At 38.6% G+C, this 18,214-nt stretch overlaps 1 pseudogene; it reads right to left on the reverse strand.

The window, feature by feature from the left end:
- Positions 1-1,787: 1,787 nt before the first annotated feature.
- On the reverse strand, positions 1,788-15,630 carry LOC132847636 (von Willebrand factor A domain-containing protein 7-like; annotated as a pseudogene).
- Between the last annotated feature and the right edge of the window lie 2,584 nt (positions 15,631-18,214).

The following is an 18,214-nucleotide window of genomic DNA, read 5'->3' on the forward strand; positions in this document are numbered from 1 at the left end:
GTAAGGGTGTACGTGGCTGACATTGCTGCAAACCATGAACCAGCCCTTGGGGACTCCTTGGGTAGGCACCCCCTGGTCTCCTATTTTCTGTGTTGTGCCAGGCTGCTGAGATCTTTCTGCAGACCACACCTTTCTTCCTAGGACCTTTCAGTGGTCCTTAAGGGGCTGCTGGAAGCCTCATTTGAACCTATGATGTCAACGTCTATAAAGTTTCTGACCCTGAAGATGGCTTTGCTCTTAACCTTGGCCTCCCTCAAAAAAGTGGGGGATCTGCGGCCTTGTCAGTCGACCAAATCTGCCTAAAATTTGCCCCTGGCATGTCCAGGTCTATGTGGGATATGTCACCAAGGTGCCCTGGATGACCGTTTGTCCAGTCATCCCTACAGGCCTCCTGTCCTTGATTCGAGGAACAGGGGAGGCTGCACCTGCTTTGCCCAGTAATGGCCTTGAGAACGTGAATGGCCTTGTCCACTGCTCAAGCTTATGGCATACGTTTTCCAAACTGTTTGTCTGCTTTAGAAGCCAGAACATGGGTAATCTGGTCTCCAAGCAGCGCACTGCGTACAATGAGGTGCACGGTGTTTCTTCACGTCTAAGCCTCAGAGCTTCACTAGGGTTATCACTTAATCCAGTGCCCTGAGCAGGGGTGTTCCTCTCGAAGACATTTGAGCTGCAGAAGGCTTGTCCTCTTCACACACATTTATCAGGTTCTATAACCTGGACCTAGACCCAACTCCAGGGTCCCAGGCCCTACAGGGCTATTGATATCACAGTCATCGACCGGTGTGTAGTGGCGTGGGTATTGACATTCCCAAAACAACAGCCTTGAAGCTGTGTCGAGTTCCCTCAGAAGGGAACAATGACAATATGTTTGTTTGGAATTTAAAAGAAATGTTGTCAGCAGTTTACAGAATAAAACTACTTCTAAGTTTTAATACAAAAAATTACAAAAAAAAAAAATTCCACAACAGTATTCATTCATTCATTCATTTTCTACCGCTTATCAGAACTTCTCGGGCCACGGGGAGCCTGTGTCTATCTCAAGCGTCATTGGGCATCAAGGCAGGATACACCCTTAATGGAGTGCCAACCCATCGCAGGGCACACACACTCTCATTCACTCACACATTCACACACTACGGACAATTTTTCCAGAGATGCCAATCAACCTACCATGCATGTCTTTGAACCGGGGGAGGAAACTGGAGTACCCAGAGGAAACCCCCGAGGCACGGGGAGAACATGCAAACTCCACACACACAAGGCGGAGGCGGGAATCGAACCCCCAACCCTGGAGGTGTGAGGCGAACATGCTAACCACTAAGCCACCGTGTCCCCCCACAGCAGCAGTATATGTTTGGAAAATCAGAAATTGAATGGAAGGTTGGGGTTCAAGCTATAGCACCACCAAGCTGCCATTGTTAAGTCTTTTGGCAAGGAACCCACAACCCTTATATCTGTATCATATCTGCCCCTGAGCTCTTAGCCCAACAAAGTATTTCATATGCTGTAATGTATGTGCACTATAATAAAGGCTGCTGCTTCTAGCTGAACCTGTCTACATCTTCCTTTACATAGATAAAATGAATTTAGAATGACATAAAAGAATTTAAGTTTAATTATTACAAATGAACAAAACTGCATTCAGAGTCATTTTTATTTAGCTTAAAGCAAATCAAATGAAGAAAAAAAAATACAAGACAAAGAAAATGTTGACAGTACTGTAAAAACATAGGCTGTAGTAAATAAAAATAATGAATGTTCTATGCACTCCATCAAATCACCTTATAGGAGTTAAATAAAACTTCCTCATTATTTACCTGTACATGCAGTTATAGAATGTAATTCAGGTTACTTAAAAATAAATGCACTTAAAATTAAGCATTAAAATAGAATTATTCAACTGCAAGCAAGAAAGATGTAAGCTATACCAGAACTATACAGTACCAAACATAATAACCCTGTATACATGCAATAGCAATGAGCTAAATAAATAAATTGAGTGAATAAAGCAAGATTTCCTCCCTGTTACATACTGATTTATAATAAGATATAGCAAAAGAAAAACATAAACCATGTCCAAACAGGTATAACTGCAAATTATTTAGATCTTTTATCTAAATTTCTTTGATTTCTTAAAACTGCATGAATTGGTAAACAGATGCTCCTACATTTAGCCAAAGGAAGACTGGCAAAAACAAACATTCAGCACTATTAGTGCTGGTTTGGTTGCTGGGACGAGCTGTGGATGCTGTAGCAGTATTTATGGTGATGTTGGTGGTGTTGGTTGTAGGGGGTGCAGTGCTGGTGCTTTGTTCTGTAGCCGTTACAGATTTAAAGCATGTGGCAACATTTCCAGCTTCATCCACAGCAACCAGTTCCAGATCTAGGGAACAACAAGAGGCATTGTAGATGACCATAGTGACATTCACTCCTGTGTCACTGAGCACAGTAGTGGTGGTGAGGTTGCCGTTTCCCTGAAGGATTCTCACAGTTGGAACACTTGATCCATTTCCATCAGTCACGTTGGCAGTGAGGTACCATGAGGAGAGGCTGCAGTTGCCTGAGCAGTTAGCATATGCACTTACAGCCTCGCACACAGGAGGTGTAAAATCTGTTATCTTTAAGAAAGACACAGCATTTCAGAATTAGTTTCAGTTCAGACATTTAGACATTTTGTGTTATTAATGCTCAGACTACAGACTTTCCTTCAATTAATATTCTCTATGGAATGAATCCCAACCACAAGTAAAATAGAGAAATGTTTTGTTTCCAATATTACAGTTTCCAGTATTACTGAAAGTGTTGACTGGGATCATATACGTTTTGCTATAGCATATAGCAAGGCTTAGACAGCTTTAAGCAGGTACTTTGAAATCTAAGTGGCAGAACTGTAAAGGCAGAAAAAAATTATTATTCTTTTAATTCTTTATTATTCTTTTAATTTTTGGCAATTAAGCAGCTTTTCCCAGATCACCAAAGAAACATGTGTGGTGGAAATTAATCTTAAGATGTTCATAAAGCTTTGTCCTTCTATGCTTGTACCCTGTGTACGCACGACCAGAGACTGACATCATCATCAGTAGGTTTTGTTAAGATTATGACAAGGGACTGGGGACGAGTTGTCCATAAACAATGTGGACATGTGGAGTGTTGGGTCCTGCTGCGCAGCTGAGCACAATAAATTGTGTAACCTTTTTACTCTTGCTCGTGTCTACCAGTGTTATACTTTATTCTTTAAATCTCTCTAACCTCGGAACTTCCACAACACATGATAATGTTTCTGGAAATTAATTTGTTGAATGAATTCCAGTGGTGCTGAGGCATAATGTAATGGCCTGTCAGCATTAAAACCATAATTTGAAAATGTAATTCTTTTCAACAAAAGAATCTAGGCACTGATAATTTCTTTTGACAATGTCTTGGAATATTAAATGTAATGTACATAATAACCAAAGCAACAAAAGCAATATGTATCACAGTATAGTTGGAGTACACCTGTGTCTGTGTGATATGCTTATGATATCAATATCATAAATTTTAAGGTCATAAAAATTAATGTTTATTAGACATTGATCATTCCTTTGACAGCATCCAGGAATATAATTGTAATATTAGTAATTACCGGAGCAATGACAGCAATACGTAGCACAGCGTAGTTGGAGTCACTTCCATCAGCTGCTTCAGCTGCAATTGTCACAGTGACATCAGTTCCAGAGGGAGTGTTTTCAGGGACAGTCAGAGTTATTGAGTCATTAGCACTGACCCCACTCTCAATTGTTATGGATGTGTTAAAGTGAGTGTCAAAATTGCGTTCATTGCTGACTATTATATTAAAGCTTCCTCCAGAACCATTGGTTGCAACTGCAAATGGGAAAGTATATTGTTTTCCTGGTTCCATTGTACCAACAGGTTGAGTCTGAAGGCAAGTCGAGAAAAATAAATGTAAGTAAATACAGAAAAAAATACTATTTCAAACTTTGTATGTGAGTAATTTTTATAAGCAGGAAATGATGTGAACAGAAAACAATGCAATATATTCTGTACTTAATTCATATGATTTAAGATTAAGGTGTTCGACTACTGATCGGTAGATCATTGGTTCAAACCCCAGGTCCACCATGTTGCCACAGCAGGGCCCCTGAGCAAGGCCCTTAACCCTCAATTGCTCAGGTGTATAAAGCAAAATAAAAATGTAAATCACTCTGGATAAGAGTGTCTGCTAAATGCTTTAAATGTATTGACTGGAAAAAATACTTTTCTTATCCTCCTTAAAACGAGAAGATGTAAGAGCCAGTAGTAAAAAGGCAAATAAATTAACCATATAAATAAAGAAATAAAAAATGTTATTTCTGAAAATGAAGAAATGTAAAAGCTTGTATAGACAATATTTCTGAAACTTGATTAAATTTGATTATTTACTGGAGAAAACTGCTGTGTTGATCTCAAAGTTTTATTTTGCAAATGTTGATTAATATATTTAATTCTTCTTCTTCTTCTTCTTCTTCTTCTTCTTCTTCTTCTTATTATTATTATCATCATGTATGGCTTAGACAGTTTCCTGTATAAACAAAAGAAGGGACGTTCTAGCAGGCTTTTTTGTTTTGCCTTGTGCCATGTGGTTTTGTTTTTGTTTTGTGTATCACGTTAGCCCTTAATCCGTTAATGCCTCTGCACACCTGTTCCTTGTGTCTCAAGTTTTTTGCTGATTTCTTGTGTTTTTGTTGTGTTTATCTTTTGTTGTTTTTTTGTACGTCATATTTCCTGGTTCCTGTTTCCTTATTTCAGTTGCCCAGCCCCATAAAGTTTTCCATGTGTTCACAGTTTTGTTATTTTCTTAATAAATCTCTTTTTATGTTATCCTAGCATTTGGGTCTGAATTTTAACATGTAAAGACATCCTGTTCCCTGACTTTATTATTATTATTATTATTATTATTATTATTATTATTATTATTATTATTATTATTATTTTCAGTAGTAGTAGTATTTTAAGAAAATGTTTTTATTTTACTTACAGTAATAGTCACAGTTGATGCTTTGATCTGAGTTGCTGACTGTCTCTGAAAGGTGTTATCTGCAGATCTAGAGTTGCTGATCAGTCCAACCACACGGATATTGAACTTTCCTGCTGGGATGCTGTTGAAGGTCACCAAGTACTGCCCACTAGCTACCTCTTCTAATGTCCCATCTAAAGAATTTGAACTTGAGACTTCGACCAGAGACACCTCTGTAGGCCTTACATTGTCCTCACTGACCATGGTCACCAACAGGGTGACATTGTTATCTAAATAAAGAAAAACAAAATAGCAGAAACATACTGAAAGAATTTAATTTTTTTTGACCAAAACATTTTATTATGTTTATGATTATGAAGGGTTGTCCACTTACTTGTGGCAGGCCGGCTGTTTAATACAGCATAGCTTGGATGAAGACCTTGGGAAAGTTCTACAAAGTCAAAGAGGAAGTCAACTTCACTTTGACCTGGAGAGAAAAAAAGTAAATACACACTTAACAATTTCATAAACATTAATAGACTTTTTATATTAATCATTTATTTATACAAATCTGAATAGGAGAGAGCTGCAAAAATATCTTACCAACAACTTTGATGGTGTATGGCTGTGTTGAGTTAATACTAAAGAGCCACAGTCCAGTCTGGTTTGAGATATTTGGTTGCACTGTGTAGAAGTTGCCAACTTTCTGAATAAGCCCCAACATGCCATTTAGTTCAGTACTGTTCTGTGAGACTCCTGGGTTAGATAACAACATCATTAAAAATAGAAAAAAAAATATTTACCTCTCATTTGTTTCTAGGTATAGTGCTATCTCAGAATAGGATTATTATGTAGTTAATATAACGTTTTACACACCTGAGGGACTTGTGATGGTGTACTGTGGAGAGTTGCCTGTGATATAAATTGTCATGTTTTGCATGGAAGTATCCACAAATGCTGAGAAGTTTTCAGCTTTGGCCGGGTTTCTTACAGCCTGGAGTAGAGTGACCTGAACAAGCAGAAAAGTGAATCATTATTCACATAATACATTGCAGGACTTGGCAAATACCAAAATAGGTTGTAGTATTTCTATTATTTAGTGTTGCCCAGTTTTACATATAACATGAGGTTGAGGATACAGGTTTTTGTTCTTAACAAACCAGAGCTTTTAGAGTTTTCATTGACTCTAAACTTTAAACTGCAAATTTTATAGTAGCCTTTTGATATGCCACACCTATGAGGTGGATGGATTATCTTGGCAAAGGAGAAGTGCTCAGTAACACAGATTTAGACGGGGTTGTGAACAATATTTAAGAGAAATAGACCTTTTGTGTACATAGAAAAATCTTAGATCTTTGAGTTCAGCTCATGAAAAATGGGGGCAAAAAAACGAGTGTTGCATTTATAGTTTTGTTCAGTGTAGCATGTGTCTATAAGATTGCCACCCACAGCTCCCCTGCTACCAAGCCATTTTTGCTGCCATACTGAGCTGTTGATTTTTCTAGTGTGTTTCTGCCTTTGTGCTTTCAGTGGTAATGGAAAAAGTAGTAAAAGTAGTAAAAGACTTAAATTGACAAAACATCTAAATATTTTGACCATCACTGCTTACACAATGAATAACTAACCTTACTATATAGTTATGCTGTACCATTTAAGCTGTTTTGTCTTATTTACTAAAGTATCATTGGTTGATCATTAATATGGCTGATTTGTTCCTGTTTTGGGACACTTAAACTAAAGAAATGTATATTACAATAACTGAAAGCAGAATTTTTTTTTTGACAATGCAGCAATGTAACTGTTCCATCCTTTAGACATTCCATGCCCTATTTACAATTAAACTGGAAACAGAACTTTCTGAGTTTGGAATATAACATAAATGGGATGCTAGTACAACTGGCATCCTAGTGACCATTACAGTTCAACTAAAATGTAACTGGTTCCATATTTGTTTGTATATATATTTTTTTCTTTTTTTTTTACCAGTGTAGATCTGGAGGTAACTGCAATAATGTTAGTAGCCTGGGGCAAGGTTCCTTTGGTAACCTCAATAGCCTGGCCCCCAGAGGCCTGAGACAGGTCATGGTAGACCTGGTTAAGTTGATATAAAACCCGAGTGGAGACTTGCTGTTGGCCATATATGGATGCGGCACTCCTTCTGCGACGAGAACTAAAAGCATTGGTTAGCATGAAGTTTACCTTCAGAATGGGGAAAAAAAGATTTTATCAGTTTTTGCCAACTTTATCTAGTATGTATTTATATGTCTAATTGGTTTGTATATGTTAGTTAACTTAGATTAAAACAAATTAAAAACAGTATCAGTAATTGCCTTGTGTGTATATGAACATTTGCATGCACTCACTTTAGATTTTGTTGTCTCAATTAGTGCTTGCACAGTACTTTTCAAATTTATATCTTTTGCAGCAGCATCGGTGAAAACAAAAATCTCACTCCCCTGTGGAGATCCAGTGAGGGCAAGCTGGAATAAAAAAGATGCTTGTATTTAATTTGAGATTTAAATTGAACAGGAATTATATAGGGGACAGGTTTTAACTGAATGACTGATTGATTAAATGACTGAATGACATGGTGACTTTCTGAATAAGTGAGCATCTGACTGAGTGACTGACTACCTGAGTGACTTACTGGTAAATTACTGGTTTACAGACTGAGTGACTGACTAAATACTAGCCTGACTGAATGAATGAGTGATTGATCAATCTCTGCTTAGTGATTGTGGAAGTGAGGGCATGGTTGAGCTTCAGTTTGTGAATGGAGGGTAGAGCCAGAGCAGGTGAATTGCACACCTGCAAGGAATTAACCTAATGATTTTTGTTGAGGATAAAATGGAGAGAGAGGGACCCCTTGAGAGAAAACCTTTAAAAATTCAAATCACAAGATGAAGCATAAAGTTCCTTTTGAGTTCTTCCAAGCCTTTCTCTAGCTTCCTCATTTCCTACCCAAACCTGAAAAGAGTTACAATAATGTTACATGAAACATTTTAAATGTTCTTTTTTTGGCTGCTAGGTAGTAAAACATCTCAGATTACATGCGTAACTCTGTTCTGTGAGAAGGGAATGAGATGCTGCATCATGGCATGATGCTATTGGAATGCCTCTGTAAGACCAGTTTCTGAAACATGTTTGGAAACCTTTCTGTGTGCTAAACTTTAAAACCTAATAAATGTTTGTGGAGAGAATCAGCCTGCTGCAGCACAAACTTTGCTTAAGGGTCCAGGCCTGGCTAAAGCCCTGACAGATGCTATACTCCCTAGTGGAGTTTCCCTGATTGTAAAGGCTAGGCCATTACATTTACCTCATAGGCAAAACCATAGCATCTGTAAAGCAATAAAAAAGGCACTGCTTGGCAACCACATGAGCTCTGTTGTGAACACCAAAAGTGGGAGGATTTACACCAGTGGTCTGAGCGGTCCTAGACTTTTTTGAGCCTTGTATTGACTTAGGCATAGTAGGTAACGCCTTTTCTTGCTTGATAAATGAGGCATAAAGAAAAACATTATCTAAGGCCCCCGTGAACAAACAGGCCAGTAGATAAAATTGGGGCATCCATGAGAAGGCTAAATCTTCTAAATCAGAAAGATGCCAAATTTCCTCTCTTGCCACAGGGTCTGATCCCTTGCCTTTATCAATTTCTTTTAGTAGGTCGGCATGATAATCCTTCAAAACCATTATCTAAATTAAGCTTGGTCACAACATCAAGCAGATCCTCAAATATGGCAAACTGATGGCGCTGCTCTGTTGAGGCACCCGCACATGCCCACATCTAATTCCTCCAAACCAAATGCAGAAAGTTAATCAAAATAGGTCACAGAAGAGGCATTTTCATAGCATCAAACATCAATCCATGATGCAGCACTGAGCTCCCTTGAAAGAGAACCAAAAATTCAACCTTTAAAAGCAATTTATCATTTTTCTTAAAAATGTTAAAAATTATGATGATAATGTTATCTTTTTAAAAATAAAAATGCATTTTTCTATTCTGACAAATATGTAATGAAACCAAGGAATTATTAATGACATTACAAAGTGAATTTCAAAAACATGATATGAAAGAACACCCAACAAATGAATGTGGTATCATACCCTAAGTCCTGAGAGACACATTTCAGGATAATCTCCTCCACCATCAGCTTTAAGTGCATTTATTCGTTGTTTAAACACATCAGGATCTGTTGTTCTTATAAGTGGACCAAAATCTGAAAGAATAAAGGAAATGTACTTGTAGTTTGTTTGTCTAAACAGTTATTTTTTTCATTTCATTAAATGCTGCACATGGATCCTACACCTTCTGTGCCTGGTGCCTGCAAAGGATCCTGTTTTGCTATGGATCCACTTGCTATCGATCCAGCAGAAGTTACCCAGCTACAGGTCATGGTCTCTCATCAGGGTGAGCTGGCAGAGTACCAAAAGCAACTTAATGTGCTGCAGATCTCCTACAACCACCCTATCTAAGTGCACTTCAGTATGTGGACTCCCTGGATGGCCCTCTCTGTAATGTTTGAGGGTGCTTTACAAAGGATTTCTGCATCAATGTAAAGTCTTTTTCACACACAAAGCAGAGGGTTACCATGTAACCAAGTGTGCATTATTCTTACCCTACTCACCGGGAGGGCCCTTGATTGGGCAACAGCCATGTGGGATGCCGATCAACAGGTACGCACCTCTTACACCTTCATGCAACTGAAGTGGGTATAAGGTTTTCCAGTACCCACCTGTGGGATGCGATGCCTCAGTGCAGTTGTTACAACTATGCCAAAGTGTTAGCGTCACGTTTCACTCACTGGTGGCTCAACTATGCCACTAGCTCTGCTTCTGCTGCAGCAAGGGAGGTCAGAATCAGAATTTATAATTCCCCAGGGGGAAATTGGGTTCATTACCACAGCTCCAAGTCACCAAAATAAGAATACAAAAATAGAGACTAATATAAAAAAAGATAATATCTACAAAAAAATAAACATCATAAAACCGGTGGAAGTTGTCTGAGCTGGCTGGTAGCCTAGACAACATCCTTCTGACACTACAGTCAGAGTGTCCAGCTCCACTCCCATAACATCACCTGCATTAGGGATAAGTTTGTTCAGTCTGTTGGCATCAGCTGCGCCTACTGCCCAGAGAAACTCACACGGGCTCCTAACGTGAGATCCACCACATATCCTTTCTCTCTATCCAGGCAGATTACTATGCTAATGAAGTCCATACTGTGTCAGCCTTTATAGATGCTAAATCCATTGTAAACCTTATCCAAAATTATCACCCCAACCTGCTTTGTCCCCCTCAAAATCAAGGAATTGTACGACCAGCCCATAAGGGATGGCTTCGTCACATGTACACATATGTACATATACTACAGTGCTAACTGTTCAGAAAGTATTGATTAATTTTATTTTGAAGGTAGCTTTGCATACAGTATGTGTGTAGTCGCATATATTGTAGCAATGTAGCATGCTGTTTAGAATGCATAAATTATAAACCAGCAGCACTCCAGGAATCAAGCTTACCAGGGTCATTAAATGGCACAAGGATGTATTCTGAAGGTTGAGATGCTGTGCCCACTTTACCATCAATGATTGATAAAGTAACTCTTTTGACCTCATCAATGTCATCAGACATGCTCCCAGTGGTGTCCACGACAAAAGACAGCACTGAAGTCTGAAATCCCATAAGTCTGGAAGACAAAAAAATACAAGAGAAGCAATGGACATAACTGTACCACTCAGCAAACAAACCTGGGTTCCCATTTGGGGAAACTCAATCCTGCGTCATGGCTGATGCTATGGGAACGCTTCTTTGTGGAAGTTGTGTCTAAATCTCTGTATGAAATGAGGCCAATTTATTGGCTTGGGTTGGTCATGTGATGAAGCAGAGTTCACAGGCAAGATAATTAAAGGATATAAAATAAGATGCCTAATGTTGTAGTCTAAGTCTCGCATGTAAAATCTGTGTGGTTGGCCAGCGCTTATGAACCAGGAAAATAATCCTAATGCCTGAAGGCTAGGGTTTCCAAGGATGTCCATTTATGGCCATCTCCACTGCTGCTTAACCCTACACCTCCAGTGCTTTGGGGGTCAGTCATTTCCCTCCCAGATTGAGCCTCCAGTCGGTATTTCTTGGTTCCCAAGAAGGATGGGGGCTATGCTTAATTTTGGACCTGCGGGCTCTGAATTGTACACTGAAACATACAAGTTTGAGATGTTAACTTTGAAGGTTATTGGGACATAGATCAGGTCTGCAGATTGGTTTGCAATCATAATCCTGAAGGATGCATATCTTCACAAAGTCATAATGCCAGAGCACAGGAGACTCCTCAGGTTTGCTTTTGGGTGCCGTGTTGTATCTTTTGGCCTAGTCTTATTGCTCACTTTCACAAAGTGCATAGAGGATGCTCTGGCATCATTGCTCTCCATGTCATCCATGTATTCAATTTGACAATTCAGCCAGGCATTAAGATGCCCTGCTTGGGAGGGCTCCTGTCTCATGACACACAGATTGCCTGAGGATGGGGACTGTGTTTCTAACACTTTCTCCCAACCTTTATGTGTTCAATTTCATCAATCATTAGTGCTGTCTGTGTGTGCCCTGTGTTCAGGTTGGTGCACCAGATTTGGCCCTAGGTAGAGACTGGATTTCTCTCACTGAGAGAAATGAGTACATGATTGGTGCTCCTTGGAAGATTCCCATCAGGATGCACCTCCTCTCTCTGTTCCAGAGGGTGATCCTTCACCCCCACCCTAAGATTTGGCACCTCTTGGTGTGGCCCCTGTGGGGGACCAGCTCTTAGACTCTGGTCTCCCAACATTTATCGACTTTTTGCATACAGTACATGCCTTGTTTGATTGCCTTTACCCTCTACATTAAGGCCTATGTGGCAGCCAATGCTGTAAGTGAAGTGCCTGTTCTCTGGTCTGTTTCTTTCTGTAAAGTGCCAGGCAGCTATAGTTTTCCTGCAGACCCTGCTTCTCTAAGCCAGCTTTGAGCCACTGTAGTCAGTATCTCAAAGGTTTCTGACCCTGAAAATGGGTCCGCTACTAGCCAATCTTTACTTTCCAATCTTTCTGCAGGCCTTCTATCTTATGTCCCATGAGTTGGCAGAGCAGGAGAGACTGCACCTGCTGTGCCCAGTTCGGGTTCTCAGCACTTACAAACGTTGTTCCAGCGCAGACTTGTTTGTGCTCTTTTATGACCTCCAGGACAGTCATCTCCCAGCATTTGGTGGCCTTGGTATTGGTGTTCAATCGATTGAGTTCAATCGAAAGGGAACTACCACAGGTTATATATGTAACTTGGTTCCCTTGGAAAGGAAACAAGTGAAGTCCACTTGTGCTTCCTTCAGACAAGAAAAAGCTGGAGTAATGTGATGTAGATGCCCTTTTATGACCTTGCTGGTAGGCTATGCTTTGTCACATGACCTACTTTAGCTGATAAATCAGCTTCAGCCAAGATGCAGCATCTCGTTCCCTTCTCAGGGAACTGTTTTACATACATAACCTGGTGTAGTTTTCTACTAAAGAGTAGGAAAAGTAATTAATGCCAAATATGAATCTAAAAAATTAAATAATAAACCTTGACGCCGTAACATCTTATTCTTAAGGAATTATCAAAGTATTGCTTTTCTACACAAAGGGACATGGTAAGCCTTTGTACAAATTAAATATGTTTACATTTTTATTTATACCATTGCTTATATAATGTTTAAAACTATTGCTACTATACCTAAGAAAACTTGAATCTCCAATTACTGCCCGAATGTCTTGAAGTACTTCTTTGGTAGCAGCAGTTGCTACTGATGCTGCCTTCTCATGTAGATAACCATGACTGGATTTTACATCATCCTTATTTATGCCACCATAACCCCAACTTGCTATATCCACAGTTCCTCCATGATGGCACTTTCCTTAAGATGAAGTGAAATTTCAAAAATATAAAATATTTAATTTGTATTTATCTCCATCTCTAAAAAAAAAAAAAAAAATTAAACAATTTACCAGAAAAAAAAAATGGTCTTAAAATGCCGAAGTATCCTGATGTTAGTTTCTGCTGTGCAATAACCTCTTCCAGGATGTTTCCTCTGCAGACATCACTATCACAACTCCTGCATGTTTTAGAATCTGGCAAAACAGGTAAGATTTTTTGTTGTATGAAATCAGACTTCTATGTGTTTTATATTCAATACAATTTACTTTTTTTTTACAACCTAGATTATTTTCTATTTAATGGGATAGTCAGGAGAGGAGCTACCACTCCCATAAGACCAATGGACCAGCAGTTGAGAGAGTGTATCTTTCCAATACCTTGGTTCTCACATCAAACAGTACCTCTTATGGTCCTGCCACATTTATACCATGTCGAAGAATTAGTATCTAGATGTTTAGATGAACCTTAGATGCTTAAGGGACATTTAACTGTAAACTAAGGTGCTAAGAAACTCCTAAACCTGCAGTATCAATAGCATACTGATAGGAAGCATCTTAGCTGTTTGAGAACAGCACTAAGAAGATTAGACTGGCTCTCCAGAGGGCAATCAACAGCAACATTGCAAAATAGTAAAGGTCCTTAGCCATCGGAACAATGGACTCATCACTCTGTTGCAGTCAGGGAAGAGCTTCCACTTCCTGAAGGCCAACACAGAGAGAATCGGGAAGGGCTTCTTCCCACAGGACATTCAGGCCCTCAACCAGGACAACACCGCTGACTAGAACTTGGATTTTGTTTGAACAATTCCCCCACCCTCTACACTCCTGCTAATATACCTGTATTATACCCTATTATAAATGTTGATTATTTATGTTAGTCTTTTTACTGAGTTAATGTTTAGTGTTGTTTCCAAGTTTGCATAAAATGGGAGGGTTGTTTTAGGAAGGGGATTCGGCTTAAAACCTGTGCCAAATCAAATATGTAGACTACCCGAATCAGGAAGCAGCCAAAAGAAAAACAACAACCACAACAACAATAACACTGCATCTATTCACTGCAGCTACCATAGTTTCATGTTGCACTGCATTGCATTGCTTATATACAAACTTTATTTTGCCATACTTTTTATATGCTTTATACATAATTTCTATATTGGCCTTCTGGTGGTCCAGCTGAAAGAAAAAACAAACAAAATTATTTTTATATTTTTCTGTGTTTTTCATGTTCTATGTAAGTAATTTTTTTTACCTTTTTTTATTTCACCAGTCAGTTGTAAAAAGCATTTCACAGCACATTTTACTGTATATGGTTGTGTAAAATACTGGAATAATATCCTGCCTAGAAATTAATTCCTGGCTACACTGCTGTGCTGGTAGATTGGTCAGGCTGTCCTGGATTCTTTAGCATTTTCAGCATTTCCTTTTATCCCAAGAATACCTTTTGAAATGTATAATAATATGCAACAGCACATGTAAACTACAACTGAATGTAATGTACAACAGGAATAACATGAACACATACTGTACCAACAGATAAATTATTTACCTGCGATGTTGTTAATCGGGGTGTCTCAGGTTGGAATAAGGTTCTGTTTTTCCAAGTTCAATCCAGTTACTGTGACTATAGAAATCCTTAGTTAAAGACATGAACCAGGGTTAGAAGTATAATGCAATCACTGCAAATTCAAATCTGTTACTTCAAACAAGTAAAAACAAGTTTTGCATCCTGTTTAATATGCAGCAACTTTTTTTTTCCATTAAACTAGGACTTTTTAACTTTTATAGCACTACAACTTTAATTAACTACAAAGTTAACTCTAAATACCTTTTATATTTTCATTTTAATAATTAGCATAGCTTTTTCCATTAAATGTGTCATACCTGCAAAGTGTGTAGGATATTGCCAAGTCTCACTCTGGCAGTTACATAGCTCTGATTTTTGACACTGGATTTGATGTCAGAAAGTCCATTTAAAATAATTTGTCGTCCTGACAAAAACTCTTCGTTATCAAAATGGTAACTTCCAGTAGCTGGATGCCAAACATCGATAAAAGCATTGGCGCCACTTATCTCATAAATGCTGAGATGAAAGTAAAAGGATGAATCGGAGAAACAAGCCTTTGCCACTGATGCTACTGACAGAGAGCTTGGCTGTGAAAGAAATGCAATACATAAAAATCTGAAATTCGAAATAACTAGAAATATTTATTTATCTAGAAATAAATAGTTTCTTTACCATAACAAAATCCTTTCCCTCCTGTTGAGCTTTAAACTTGCAAACATCGGCTGTTGTCTGTAAAATTGCGTCATTTGTTATGTCATGATGTGTCTTGGAGCCACTTTTCCAAAGCTTAAAAGCCAGAGACTGACTTGTTATTAGGAGCATTGTGAGATGTAAACTGATCAATAATTGTATCTGTAGCTTGGTGGTTATCATCTTTACAACTATGAGGAGGAATAATATTGCATAAATAACAAAAATATGATTAATGTAATTAAATGACATTTTTTATTATTTTTTTATTATTCATTATTTTTAAATTATTATTACAAAAGACTATTGTATAGGTCATACCTTAAAGCTGTAGCCTTCAAATATCAGTTGTCTTTTTGTGCTTGTCTTTGATGGTTATCCTATGTGTGATCCGATGAGTGTTAATATAGTTTATGAACAACACTTACAAGCAAAAACTTTATAATGGCACGACCAAACAGGAAAAACAGGTAAACATACCAGCAGAGAAATCCCTAAACACCCACATCCTACATAATCGTTTAAGAGGTAGGTGTGGTTCCTTGCTCAATCTTTGGTCATAAAGCTCTTTTTGAAAGTGAAGTTATTATTATTCAATATATTGTATAATATTCTATTGGGAGAATTATGTTAAAATTATTAAATGGTAAAAATATTAGATAAGAGGTTTGAACAAATTACAAAAAAAAAGTAGAAATCAATACTGCATAAGATTCATCCTGCTAAACATTTTCTTTAAGAATAAAATGGAAACATAAAATTATTATTATTTTTTCTTTTGCATGATGAAATTCTCACACTTAACAGTGAGTATACAATGAATACAAGTGAGATCACAGGCTGTAAATCATTACAAAGGGCAGTTTACAGAATCACAACACTTTCTATATATATTCTTTACTTTAGCAATTCCACAATAAACACACAGAATGTTTCTTTTCCCCCCCAAAGTGTCTGGGTTTTATTTATTATTCCTGAACTAAAACACAGTGTCTAATTCAGTAAATTCTGATGTTACATCACCTTATAGACACCATGCTTATGTTCTGGGCAAGTATAAATACTTCACCCTGTGTGAGCTCTCATCATGATAATCATGTAGATGAATCAGCCCTGACTTAAATTAAAGAGAGCCTTATAACCTATTTGCAAAACGAAAAAAGATTTATATATTAAAAAAAATAATAATAAAATACAGCAGCTTCTTGCAACTTCTTAATTAGCATAAAGAAGAAAACTAGTACAAAGAAAGGGTCCTACCTTGAATTTTATTTACATTTACATTTATGGCATTTAGCAGACACCCTTATCCAGAGTGACTTACAACTGAGCAACTGAGGGTTAAGGGCCTTGCTCAGGGGCCCAGCAGTGGCAGCCTGGTGGACCTGGGGTTCGAACCCATGACCTTCCGATCAGTAGCCCAACACCTTAACCACTGAGCTACCACATCCCCCATTTATGATGAAATACAAAAATTTTGAAGTTGCTTTCTCTTACCTTTAGTGAACAGAGACAGTGATTGAATAGCAAAACTATTCTAAAACTAAGTACTTATACAGAAGAAAGGTGTAGTATAGTGTGCTATTGTTTAGTAAACAAAAGACTATGTAAATTATGGAAGAAGAAACTGACATGGAAGAAAGAATTTCTAGGTCAAAACAAAGGATATCGTGGCCATAATTTGAGGATAGATCAAAGGATATCATGGCCATAATTTGAGTAAAAACAAGCAAAATTCTGCACCCTGAGTGAGGAGGCTTGGTGCAGCTTTAGATTTGAAGCAGGTGCCAACATTTCCCACTGTATCCACAGCAACCAGTTCCAAAAGTCTGGAACAGCAAGACAAGCTATAGTCTACCATAGTGACATTCACACCTGTGCTATTGAGCACACTGGTGCTCAATGGAGTGTTGTGGAGTGTGTCTCACACTCTGGACTCCTGACCCATTAGTCACATTGACAGTGATGGACCATGAGGAGAAGCTGCAGTTGCCTGGACAGTCAGCATTTACATTAACTGCGACACATACTAAACAAAGATATAACCATAACAAAGTAGATATATATATATATATATAGAAATTTGTTTCCTTTGTTCCAACTGGTTGAGTCTGTCAGGATATAGAAAGAAAGTAAATAAACACACATAGCCAAATAATAAATGAACATAAACAATTATTAAGTACACAGAAGTTTCATAAGACCAATTTTTAAATGTATGTTTTTTTTTCTTTTTATTGAGTTTTATTATACTATATATCAGTATTTATTACTGATATATATATCAGTAATATAAGCTTAATACTTATCTAAATAAGACATTTGAGACTTGAACCGCTCTCTCAGGAGGCTCAGGTTCAAGATGCTCACCCTCAAGGAGGTCGTGACAGATCAGGTCCAGGGACTGGTTCGTCACAATAGATCTGGAAGACGCGTACTTTCACGTTTCCATCCTCTCTGCACTCAGGAGGTTCCTGAGGTTTGCTTTCGGGGGCGAAGCTTACCAATATCGGGTCCTCCCATTCGGCATAGCACTCTCGCCTCGCACCTTCACGAAATGCGTCAACGCAGCACTGACCCCGCTGCGGCTCCAGGGCATCCGCATTTTAAATTACCTCGACGATTGGTTGATTCTGGCTCAGTCGGAGCGCCAGGCGATTCATCATCGAGATTCCGTCCTTGCCTGCATGAAGGTGCTTGGGTTTTGACTAAACGCCAGCAAAAGCGTGCTCTCTCCAGCACAGAGAACCACCTTTTTGGGCATGATATGGGACTCGGCCGGGATTCAGGCACGGTTGTCTCCTGCTCGGGTCGAAGTCATCCTCACCTCTGTCAGGAGAGTGCGGGAAGGCCAGCCACTCACTGTGAAGCAGTTCCAGAGGCTGCTGGGTCTCATGGCAGTGGCGTCCAGCGTAATCCCACTCGGCCTCCTGCACATGAGGCCCCTCCAGTGGTGGCTTCGGGGCAGAGGGTTGGGACCTCTGTCCCAAGAGGGCTTGGGACAGACTCCTCTTTTTGAGGGCCATTTATGTC

Source organism: Tachysurus vachellii, chromosome 6, assembly GCF_030014155.1.
Source record: "Tachysurus vachellii isolate PV-2020 chromosome 6, HZAU_Pvac_v1, whole genome shotgun sequence".
Lineage (NCBI taxonomy): Eukaryota > Metazoa > Chordata > Actinopteri > Siluriformes > Bagridae > Tachysurus > Tachysurus vachellii.